At 37.8% G+C, this 4,957-nt stretch overlaps 2 non-coding genes across 2 annotated transcripts; both read left to right on the forward strand.

The window, feature by feature from the left end:
* The first annotated feature begins 365 nt into the window (after nt 1-365).
* Nucleotides 366-438, forward strand: TRNAK-CUU (transfer RNA lysine (anticodon CUU)). Its single transcript has one exon. It is a non-coding gene; the product is annotated as a tRNA-Lys (tRNA).
* Nucleotides 439-2,521: 2,083 nt separating this feature from the next.
* On the forward strand, nt 2,522-2,651 carry LOC126030832 (small nucleolar RNA SNORA22). Its single transcript, XR_007503189.1, has one exon. It is a non-coding gene; the product is annotated as a small nucleolar RNA SNORA22 (small nucleolar RNA).
* Nucleotides 2,652-4,957: the final 2,306 nt, after the last annotated feature.

Genomic DNA, 4,957 nt, shown 5'->3' on the forward strand with positions numbered 1-4,957 from the left:
TTGTATATTTTTGGCCACAACCGGTGACACTAAGTGGTTATTCCTGGCTATGCACTTAGGAATTGCTCCTGGCTTGGGGTTCATATAGGATGCTGGGGGTCCATAGTAGGTTAGCACGTCCAAGGCAAACACTCTACTACTTGCACCATTGCTCTGGCCCCTCTCTACGCTGTTTTGCTCTTCATTTCAAAATCTTTATATTCAAATAAAATACAAACCTGTTGGGGACTGACTTGTTTGAGGCCATTTTGCTATTCTTTCTGCCATAATCCAGCCTTTCACCTAAAGGCTACATGCAGTCTTGCTGTAAGTTCTTGGGCCAAAGAGAAAGGAAAATGCAGCTGCAAAGTATAATTAATCTTTTAGCCCGGCTAGCTCAGTCGGTAGAGCATGAGACTCTTAATCTCAGGGTCGTGGGTTCGTGCCCCACGTTGGGCGCCAAAATGCGGGGTCCTGAAGCCCCCCAGGGGGGCCCGGCCAGCAGGAATTAGCTGGGAAGACTTCTCAGACAACCGCACTCCTATTTTGCTGGGTAGAAGCACAACCACACTGTAAAAAATCTGAGAGAGGTTAATAATAAAGACCCAAGGCAATGTCTCACTGCTCAAGGGCCACTTTATTTGGCTACAGCTCCTTCTTATATAGAGAAGGAGAAGGGGGCAGTACAAGGGTGATGTCAATCACACTTTTGGCATGAAAATTACTTCATTATTCCAAATAAGGCAAGTGGGCAATACTTCTTGCAGTATCCATGGAAACATCTTGTGACCTTCTAGCTGCATTCCTAATTGCTTGACTATCAGGAGGTGGTGCAAGATGTGCTTGCCTCAGTGATCTTGAACAGACAATGTAGCATATACACAATAATGAATGTCTTGTAAACTCAGGGATATGGTTAAGGGAGTAAGGCCTCTTTTCTGGGAATGGTACTGGGCTGTGTTGCTCTCCTCCGGGCTAAAAGATTAATTATACTTTGCAGCTGCATTTTCTTTTCTCTTTGGCCCAAGAACTTACAGCAAGACTGCATGTAGCCTTTAGGTGAAAGGCTGGATTATGGCAGAAAGAATAGCAAAATGGCCTCAAACAAGTCATGGCTCTTGCTGCCCTCTATGCCTGGAAGTCGCTCCCCAGAGCCAGCATTCCAGCAGCTCCCCCACACGCGGCAACAAACTGTTGCTGCTTTCTTCCCCCCCCCCCTTTTCTGACTTGAGTTCCCAACTCACCACAATTAATGGAGAAAGTCTTCCCACCCCCCCCTCCCCGCCTGCTCAGCAGCCTCCGCAGCTACCTTCTCAAACGCCTCCCACTGATCCCCCGCACCCCAGGGGAAAAATTCTAAATGCCCAAGACGCTCAGTCCCTAACCATGGCAGATTCCCTCCTCTCACCGCTCCCCCTCTTAAAGCTATAGAAATGAAACTACTTGGCCAAATTGAAAATCTTAAACAAATCTTAAGCCTTCAAAAACAGGCTGCTTCTCTTGATTCACAAGTTTCTGCCCTTCAGGCGTTTCCCCCCCCCCTCCTAAATCTATAGTTGTCTGTCCTCTGCCCACTGAATTCCACGGCCAGGCCCCCCATCTTGAGAATTCAAAGGAACAAACTAATAAAAGTCAGGCTAAGTGCCATAAAACAGAAACTGCTGCAGTGCCTACAAAAAATTCTAAGGGCACAGTGAGCAGGATAATTACAAAGTATCATCTGCTAAGCCATAAAACCTTGCGATATCTACACTTTGCTGTTAAAACTTCTGAGCCTAATGTACCCTTTTCTCAGTACATTTTGTTCAAACTAGCCCTCAGCCTCCTTCAGCCTCTTTCCTGCCAGCCTTGGAAAACAGCCAGCTCAAGCCCTGCCACTCCCACTTTAAGCCTTCCAATTCACCTTGAAATACCCAATCTTTGTTATTCAAAATAAATCTGAAAAGTGGCATCTCTTGCATATTCTCAAATCAATTAATAAAACCATGATCCCCATGGTACTTTTGCAACCCAGACTCCCCTCTTCGGTTGCCATTCCCTCTAATTCCAATAAATTAGTAATTAATCTTAAAAGATTGCTTTTTTTTTCCTATATATCATTACACCCTGCGGACTGTAAATAATTTGCCTCTAGCCTTCCTGCTGTTAACTGTGCTAGCCCCTCCCCGAGTTATCAGTAAAAAACTCTGCTTCACCTTGTCAGCCCTACACTTTGTCAAATATGTGTTATTAGGTTTAGTGCATTAAGTGGTGTAAAGTAATTATTAAAACATTAAAAAGCAACATGAAAATAAGGGCAATAAACTTTTTTTTTCCATGCCTCTCAGAAAATTTTAGAGCAAGGTCATAATTCTGTCACTTTACAGATAACAAAATGTTGGTAAAAGAAAAACTTCTTTGTGTTTTAAAATCCAAACGAACACAAAAGTGTTAAATTTAAATCTTATATTTCTATTAAAAGTTTTATTTTAATTTTTAAAGTATTTACAAAATTATGTGAAAAATAATGTGGTTAGCCTTTTTAAACAATATAGTTAATTTAATGCACAGTGAACACCTAGGTGTGCTTTATAGTACCCTTAGTTTTAACTTTGTGCTACAGCAATGGTTGTTCTTTATTTCTGCATTGAAAGAACTATTATTTTAAGTGCATTCAAAATATCAGCACATTATACAAATCTGTATATTTGTGTCGCAGTGAAAAAATAATATAAATGAAAAAATATATTATATATAATTTTATAAGAATATATAAAAGTAACTAAACTTTATAAGCAAATTAACTAGTATTAAATATAATTTTAGTCTTAAGTTCTAAGTGTGTAAATGTATCAGATGTCTTTAACTATATTTTATAATAATCTAAGCATTTAGTTAATTTAGTATATAATATTTTTTACAAATTATTCCCATAAAGTCTTCATAGTAAAAACAGTTGTTTGTTTTTTTAAAATCAGTTTTTATACCTTTAATAATCATAGTTCATGCTATTGTGTTTAATCATAAAAATTTTAACACTTTATTGCAGCTGTCTTACTGTTCTACTGCAAAACCAATTTAAAGAAAACCTATTCATTTACAGCAAATCATTTCATACTTCCAAGTAGAGACTCCTTCTACAGTGCTCATTAACCATTTTACTTAATGTTTTAAACTTCAAATTAAAGTTGTTTTAAAAATGTTTTGTGTTAAATCTAAACCTTAAAATTTATTTTCAGCAAAGTTCCACTCCATCTACATTAAGTACTTCTCAACACTAAAAAAGTTTTTCTACAAAATTTTTTTTTCTCTTCTTCTCACAAACATGTTAGCTAAATATTTAAAAGCGCTTGTCAATTTTTTATAAATAAGTCTTAAATCAATCCTTTTGTCTGTTTATGTGTCTGTTGTGATGAATGAAAGTGGCCACAAGTGTAAAATGTTGTGTTTAGTGTTGTTTTGTTTTGTCTGTTTATTTGTTATCTCTACATTTTATAATAATACAATTTTTAAAGCCTTATCCATTTTTTAAATTTCAATTAATTTTTTCAACCTGGTTCAGTCTGGTCAGTTCACAGACTGGCATCTTACAACTAAAAATCATGTGTTAAAAATTATGTATTAAGCTAGCTTTGTCCTTCTAAGAACATGGCGGAGGGTGTGGAGAATGGCAAACCCCAGATTTCTCAATGGCCATCGGGGATAACTTTTCCCTGGAGAATTTCTGGACTTTGCAGTCACCTGGCTTTCCTGCTATGTGTAAGTTCAAGCCTATAGAATATGTATTTATGGCTAAAAAATAGCATCCAGCTTTAACATAATAACTAGAAGTTTAAGAAAAATCCTTTATATTCAGTTTAAAAAAATTTTTTTAATTAGCAATTGTTAATTATAAATTTTCTTTTATGCCAAAGTCTAACAGAGGTCAAATAACATTCCCGTGGTATTCAAAAATAACTAGTGTAATGTAAATTGCTAATGTTTTCTGCAAATTCTTAATTTTTATATGAAGTAACCATTTTGCCTCCTGCCAAGCTGTTTTCTTATAAACCTCCTGCTAGCCGCCATTCCTGCAAACCTGTTTCTAACTGACTCCACCTTTGACAATGCTGAATTGAGCACTCTGCCTAGCTGCCTTGATGCCCACCATTGCCACCAACAACCTCCATTGCAAACAAGTCACGGTCGTGGAACTTTGCTTACTCAAACCATATATGTGCCCCCCTGTTCAACAATCACACATTTGCAATCAAACCATTATTGTTAACAACTCTTCCATCTTCATTGAAGCCCCCAACTCCACTTATTTTGTTTATTCCACTGCATTTTCTCCCCATATTGTTACTAAAATGTTTCTTGCTTATCATAATTATTATGTTTTAGCTTTGTTAAAGCCTACATTAACCATCAAACCTGTTGGTCCGGTTTCCACCTTGAACCTCATCCTGCAAATAGTCAATGCCTCTGCCCAAGCGCTCTCCAACACCAGCTATGAACACTGTTAAATCTGCAATTCACCGGTTTCGCCGTTTTATAAAAGCATCACAACGTTTAAACCTCCTATCTACACCACTGACTCTGAACTTCTTCTCTGAAAAGTTCAGCCTCAGCGTCATCAACTCACTATTAAGCAAGTTGTAAGCTACGAACTCTGCCTTCTAGCCCATCCTTCTCCTCTCAAGTTATTTTAAATATTATAAATGCCTCTGCTCTAGCCCTCACAAAACCATATTATAAACGCTGTTAGCTTAGCTTCTCTCCTCAACCCCTACGATACTGTTAGTTCCCTTGCTGATGTAGTTCTTCAAAATCGTCGTACTTTATATTTTGCCCTTATATAGGAAGGGGGAGTCTGTGTGGCCCTTAAAGAACTATGCTGTGTATTTAAAGACAAATCTGGATTAGTTAGGGATAGTGTTCTACGTATTGGTAACGGTATGAAGGAGTTCCAGAAACGTTTTGACCAAAAACAAGGTTGGTAACAGAGATGGTTTTTCTC

This window comes from Suncus etruscus, chromosome 1 (genome assembly GCF_024139225.1).
Source record: "Suncus etruscus isolate mSunEtr1 chromosome 1, mSunEtr1.pri.cur, whole genome shotgun sequence".
Classification (NCBI taxonomy): domain Eukaryota; kingdom Metazoa; phylum Chordata; class Mammalia; order Eulipotyphla; family Soricidae; genus Suncus; species Suncus etruscus.